The sequence below is a fragment of the Astyanax mexicanus genome, chromosome 5 (genome assembly GCF_023375975.1).
Source record: "Astyanax mexicanus isolate ESR-SI-001 chromosome 5, AstMex3_surface, whole genome shotgun sequence".
Classification (NCBI taxonomy): Eukaryota; Metazoa; Chordata; class Actinopteri; order Characiformes; family Acestrorhamphidae; genus Astyanax; species Astyanax mexicanus.
The window spans coordinates 28,409,253-28,417,096 of NC_064412.1; positions in this window are offsets into that span (position 1 = coordinate 28,409,253).

Here is a 7,844-nt window from a genome sequence, read left to right on the forward strand (position 1 = left end):
AGCTCAAAAATATGGTAAAAATCCTTAATTCTCAAAAATACATTTTTTTTTTTTCAATTTAAATTCTGGTCACAGATGATTCTTTTACAAGGTACTCTCTCTCTCTCTGTCCCTCTCTTTTTAGAAGCCCATATCTACTATTCATTTTGACACTCCCACAGAGAAAATGATAAAGAAGGTAAACAGATAGATGTACTGTAAGTACCTGACAACAGTGAATACACTACTACTATACTAGCTGTCCAGCTCACACTGTAATAAAAACAGCCTTCAGCTTTATTCTACAGCACTAGCCAGACCTCCAAGGTAAGAGGGCTGAATCAGAGTGAAAGGGAAGATCTCTCAGGTGAAAGTGGAGAACAAGCAGAGAAACGTGTGCAAAAAAAAATATGCCTTGTCATTTTCCATCCCGTGATGAGACAGATTGCAGAAAGCCTCAGGAAGCAGCATCTCTAGCTCCAGCAGTGTACGAGCCTTTTGCCCTCCCAGTGCCCCTCATTCTGGGCTGGAGTTATCAGATGAGGCAAGACCTTCTACCTTGTATATCCCCATACAGACCACCATACACCACCAACACCCCCACCCTCCCCTACCTCAGCCTAGCCTGGGACTGCAATCATCACTCTGCAGTGAGGCTGACTCTCCATGTGCTGCTGCTGCTGCTGCTGCTGCTGAAGGAGCTTCTTTCTCACTGTGGAATCATAGGTCAGGGTTCCACCCACAACAACACAAATACACACACACACACACACACACACACTCAAACACAAATCCGATGATGCTGCTGTGTTGATGCCAAAGAAAACATGCTGCCAAAAACAATGTGGGGTCAACTTCTGATCCGTAAGGAAAGGAGAAGAGCAAAGTTACTCACAATACATTCAAGTTTACACAATCTTGGACAGATAATTGCTGCAGTGCCACTACCGCTGTTTATTGAAATATTTTGCGTTAAAAGGAACGAGATAATACGAGATACACACCAGAGTTCAAAAGAGGTCTAATTGTTGATGCACGTCTTGCTGGCGCATGTGTGACCAAGACAGCAAGTCTTTGTGATGCATCAAGAGCCACGGTATCCAGGGTAATGTCAGCATACCACCAAGAAGGACGAACCACATCCAACAGGATTAACTGTGGACGCTGTAAGAGGAAGCTGTCTGAAAGGGATGTTCGGGTGCTAACCCGGATTGTATCCAAAAAACATAAAACCACGGCTGCCCAAATCACGGCAGAATTCAATGTGCACCTCAACTCTCCTGTTTCCACCAGAACTGTCCGTCGAAACAATAAATTATTGTGGTCTAAAACCAGGTGTTTCAGTTTCATTGTCCAACCCCTGTATATTATGACAAGATGTCCTCTTCGTTTCCGTTTTAGCCACACCTCTTCTAGAATATTCAGGCCCTAGGTTGTGTAGTAGATGTCCTTTTATCATTTCACCCCTGCCCTTCAAATAGCAAGAGTTCACAACTGCTGAAAATGAATTTTTCAATTATATTACCAACAATGTGGTTAGGAATTAAATTAGGGAACAGTTTAGCAATTATGCTAATACAGTTTAGCCTTATTGGGGGCAGAGTAACAAGGCCAGGCCACATTCCCATCGGTCAAACTTTATTTATTTATTTTTTACTACAAAATCTATTTAGAGCATAACGAATCCCAGTAAGCAGTGGTTCTCTCGTGAATTTGCAGTCCACCAGTGGAGACCCTTATCCACCCTCTACCCCAACATGAGGTGACGCACAACCAGCAGAACTGCCACAACAACCCCTCCTCCCCTTAACCCAGAAGAACACTCCATCCCCCTCTTAATAGTTTCAAGACAATTTTGGAATTATGTCAACAATTAAAATATTAATTTACTGTAACTGCATTACAGTGTGATTACGAAAAACAATAGATAAATTTTTGGACAAACAATACATTAAAAAATTACAGCAATACTATACAATATTTCTCTCTCTCTCTCTCTCTCTCTCTCTCTCTCTCTCTCTTTCTCGCACTCTCTCTCTCTCTCTCTCTCTCTCTCTCTCGCTGGTAGAGCCCATGAACTATTCATTGTGACATTTCCGAGCTGCAGAGAGCTGCTGGGGTGGGCGATTGCTCACACACCGAACGTCACCACAGTCACAGGACGCCCATCAATGGCCGCTGTGATGTCATAATGACCTGTGTGCTTACTACAGTGCCTTAGTCCGTGTTAGCGTAATGCTACTTAAGCGCTAAGCTGCCAATGCAGCCTGATAAGGAGGAATCCAGGGCTGCTGGCCAAATCACTACAGCTCAGCTTTAAAGGACTGAAACTCTGTAATCAGCAAGCAGGCCTGATCCAACAACAGCAGCAGCAGCAAGGCTTCAGGATAATTATTCAGTAATTACTCATTTATTGTAGTAAAATATGATTATGTACAAACATCCAAACCTTGCTGCACCCACTACAAGCTAAAATGTGCTAACAAGCCTTAAATAAGCCTCTAAAAGCTGCTTTAAAGGGTAATGAACTGACCCAAAGAGACATCTGGATCTGGGTAAGAGCAGTGTGTAATTAAGACCATGGAGGACTGAAAACTGACCGCATGACCTGAAAAATGAATCTAATTTGCATATCCATTTAAAACTGATACTGTGGAACGACTCAAGGCCTGTTAACTAATATTGCAGTGTTGTTTTATAATAATATTATGAAATTATGAAAACTACATTTCTATGATGTCATGTTTTTTTGGAGTGAGGTCATAGATGAACTAGTTTTAATACCATTTTGAAACATGTTAATAACAGGGATAGGTGATTGGAGCAGTTTTCATTTTGTAATTTATTTCCCTATTACATAAATTGATCATTCTGAAGGTATGAACACACTACACATTAAAAGCTGAATTTGTACGATGTCATATGTTTTTCTTAAATGAGGTCATAGATTAACTAGTATTAGTACCGTTTTTAAACATATAAAACATTACATATAAATGACCAGATAGGTGATTTAAAAAGAAAATACATTAGCAATGTACAGTATATCCACATTACAACAACTGATGATGGTGAACAATTTAAAATTTTACAGTCTTTCACATCTCTGAGAAGAAATTTAGACTCCACTCTCCTTTACAGAATGGTTTTAAATCAGACACACTGGAGGGTTTTTGAGCATAAATAGCCTGTTCAAGATTATGCCACAAAAACAGATTTTTGAGCCATTTAGAGCTGGACTTGTTTGCTTTGGGTCATTGTCCTGCTGCAGAACCCAAGTACGCCTGAGCTTAAGGTCACAAACTCATTTTCCTCTTTAGGAAGAGAGCAACATTTATGGTTCCATCAGTTACAATAAGTTGTTCAGGTCCTGAAGCAACAAAGAAGCCACAGATACAATATCACACTACCACCCCCATGTTTTAGGTTCAGTATGATGTTCTTTTTCAAAAAAGATGTGCCTTCCAAAAAGTTCACTTTTTGTCTCATCAGCCCCCAGAATAGTTTCCCAAAGTTTTTTTTTTTTTTGGGTCAGCAGTGGTTTTTGCCCTGGAACTCGTCCATGTAGAACATTTTTGACCAGCCTTTTTCTTATTATTAACCTGCAGTTCTGTAAATGTTGTTCTGGAATTTTTGTGACCTCCTGTAGATATCAGATTATGATTATGTCCAGCTTTTTTTGTTGTTATGTGACAATTTTAGTTTTAATTTGAAGGTAATACTAAAGAGGATTATTATGGCTTCAATACTTTTTTGAGCATTTTGATTCTGGATCGAGCTACCGCTAAGCTTCATTTGATTTGTGAAGGATTTAAAAAAAAAAAATGGGGATAAATCTATACCTTCAGTTTTTTTATATTGTTTGTGATTATGTGTATATGTGTGTATGTGTTTAGTGAATGTGTGTACTGGTGCGTAATTACTGTAATTATTGTGGATCCAATTAAATTGTTATTCATAAAAGAAGAACCAACCAAAGATCCATACAATTGAAGGACATGATTGACCTCACTAGTTGGTTGCAATGGCACAACCAATCTGAGAAGAATGAGCAGAATTTACAGGTATAAGAGTGAAGGAAAGATGTATTGTGAATGAAGTGTTTCCAAATTTCTCAGTGTGTATCTGTGGTGTTGAATCTGTGCTTGTTAGAGTGAGGATCTTCAGTGTGTTGGATGTTCAGGTTAGGAAAGGTAATGTTCCATAAGGAGTTACATAATCTTTAGTGCTGCTCAGAGCAAGGATCATTTAAAACACCTGAGATGGAAACGGCAAGACATCCGTCAAGCTCAAGGTCGCTGCAGTGTCCTACTTTAACTTTCTCTCTCTCTGTCTCTCCCGTTCCCTCTCTCCTTTTCCATCTCTTTTTCCATCTATTTCATTCTCTTTCACACATGCACCTCTCTGTATGTGTTCATATTTCAGTATTCTAAAGATCTAACAAGGGTGTGTTAAATTGTGTTCCACTGACAAACATTTATAACCTTTAAACCCCCTAAATGTGTGTATTTGTGGGTGTACTTCTAATAGTCGGATTAGTATATAAATGGTAATGAATATTTTAACGTAGTATTGAAATAATTACAGATGAACTAAATATATTATAGCAGATGCTGAAGAATTTAAAGCAGGTACTTAACAGTTCATAAAACATACTAAATAATAATTCATAGCAGATACCGAATAATTTAAAGCATATACTAAACCATTTAATGTATGTTTTAAGTAATTTATATCAAATACTGAATAATTTAAAGCAGATACTAAACAGTTCATACTAAATACTGAATAATTTCTCCTCTGTGCCTGTGTGTTCTTTCCCCACATGCTCCCCTGCACATGGCCCTGTGTTCCCCTCATGTCTGTAGCTCTGTAGCTCTGCCCCCTTGTTACTTGTTCCCAGGTGTTTCCTGTCTCCTTCCATGTGTATTTATAGCCCCTTTGTGTCTGCGTTCAGTTGTCGGTTCTAGTGCGTTTATCACTGTCATTCAGGTCGTTTCTTTGTTTCCAGCCATTATTGTATTTAGCGCTGTGCGATATTACGATAAATATCGTGGGGACGATCAAAAAGTGTCTATCGTGCTACTTACTTTCTATCGTCCCTATCGTTTCTACAGTAATTTCATCAATTATTCATGCAAATATGTACGAGTAAGGTATGATTAAATGTATTGGCATTTATATAAGTGATAATAAAGTAGTCCTCGCAAAAAAAAAAAAGCTTCATAATGTGGTTTTGCGACATGATGCTGCTTTACTTTATTTGACGGACACTTTAAAAAATGTTAATTGAGTTTATTTTGATATCACAATTTAAATACCTCTATAATTTTGAAAAAAAAAAAAAATAGCTACTGCATCTACCTCATCTGTTTTCATTTGATACATATATATTTCTGCACTAATAGTAGTAATTCTCATTTGTGAAAGTTGGGTTAAATGTCACTTTGAAATAAAGTTGGAAAAAAGTAAGCATTGATATTATTTTGTCATATTTTTCAAAGAATAACTGAAAACATACTCAAATGTGGTATATCATGATATATATCGTTATCATGATATTAAAAAAATCCATATCGTGATACATGATTTTTCCCATATTGCCCAGAACTAATTGTATCCATATATTTTTGTTGTTTTGTTTTGCTTTCCTGTTTGTTAATAAATACTTTTATTATTTATTTTATTATTTGCACCCACCTCCGTGTCTCCCTGCTTCACAACCCTGACAATAGTAAATAGTTCACGTTATTACTGAATAAATCAGGATAAATACTAATATTACACTTCTATTATTCTGTAACATTAATTGTCTGATACACACACAGACAGTACTAGTCTAGCACTTCACCTTTAATATAAACACAGAAACCAACCAATGGCAGCACGGCTAGCCTCTTTCTCCAGTTAAACCAGTCGACAGTGTATATTTTCTTTCCTTATATTCTGTTTAATGATATAGTTTTAACTTATCAGAGACAAACTACTGTTAACAAAAACAAAACTTCCTGCTTTCACTTTTAGTGGTGCTGGGACTCTTTTTTAGGGGTCCTAAAAGGGCAAGTGATGCCCCTGACAGCAAATATTGGATAATTTACAATAGAAACATACTGTATAATCGTTTGAAAATAGGACAGCATTACTCATGGTAGATCCTGTTTAATTGTTAGAGATGCTCAATCATTTACAGTGGATCATAAATAATTCATACAGGAAATGTAAAATCCATTATGGTTATTAATGAGTCATAGTATATAGTAAATAATTCACAGTAGATACTCTGAACAGATGATTCATAGTAGATACTGAATGATAAAATGGAAAATGATGTAGTGACACATTTATTCACTGATTTATTTAGTGATTTCTTGATTGTCTTAAAAAGGTTAGACTGTAATTTTAGTAATTATGAGCATCTTCATCATCCTATGAACAGTTTCTGCTGCTTTTGCTTCTCTTTTAAACACACAATAAGATACAAACAGAAAAAAATAATAATACAGTGACTCGTTTACGAGTGTGTGTGTGTGTGTGTGTGTGTGTGTGTGTTTTACACATGCTGACCTGCTGTACCAGTCATTCTAACTGCAGATGCTGAACAGAGCTGCTTTATGGGCCAACACTAGAGAAAGTAGAGCGTACAGAGCTTTACATTCTCCCTCTCTCTCTCTCTCTCTCTCTCTCTCTCTCTCTCTCTCTCTCTCTTTCCATTGCTGCAAACTCCTGCTGTTCATTAAAGACTCTGAGTGCTGCCTGGGCTGCCTCTGGGGTAGCACTCACGTAGAGAGGCAGAGGAGAGATAGAGAGAGGGAGATAGAGAGAGAAAAGAGAGAGAGAGAGAGAGAGAGAGAGAGAGAGAGAGGATAATCAGAGTGCTCAGTGTTGGCTGGAGAAGCCATGAGCGAGTGCCTTCCGTCAGTTTCCAAGCGCTGTTATATAATGATATAATGGTCAAGTAAAGGAGTCAGAACTTCAGAGGCTGGTCCAGGATCAGCTCTAAAAGCCGGCAGAGGGTCCCCGAGGACGACTATCAGAGAATCAGAAAGAGCTGACACTCCACTTACCAACGGCTGCAGCATTGACTCGGTTCGAGGAGAATTTGAATACAAACTCCACTGGGAACAAAAGGGGCAGACTGTCCAATTTTCTCCACGATAATGATTCACAACTCAGCCAATCTGTCCATAACTCTTACAGGAGCAATATTTCATCATTTATCTTGCATATCTTTATTTTTCTCTTCACTTTGAATAAAAAAAATTGAATTTAGTATTTCCTTTACACAGCTTTCAGTCTTTCGTTATCCATTGCAATTATACAGTCTGTTCTGTTGGTGGCACTGCCATAAAAAAAAACAGTAGAACATCCCTATTGAAGAAATAGTGCACTATATGGTGTGTCATCTTTTTTGTAATGCTGTTTGAAATCTCAAAAGTACATTTTATTCCAATATACAGCTCTGGGAGAACATAAGAGTCCACTTAAAAATTATAAGTTTTTTATTTTATTTTACCAAATTTAATAGCTCTGGAATATAATCAAGAGGAAGACAGATGATCAAAAGCCATCAAACCAAGCTGAACTGCTTGAATTTATGCACCAGGATATGGCGGTGAGGCATAAAGTTATCCAAAAGCAGTGTGTAAGACTGGTGGAGGAGAACATGCCAAGATGCATGAAAACAGTGATTAAAAACCAGGTTTATTCCACCACATATGTATTTCTGAACTATTAAAACTTAAAGAATATGAACTTGTTTCCTTTGCATGGTTTGAGGTCTGAAAATTTATGCAAATGATTCAGAAACTGAATTAAGTGGTCTCTTAATTTAACCCAGAGCTGTATATTATAATGTAATGTGTTGG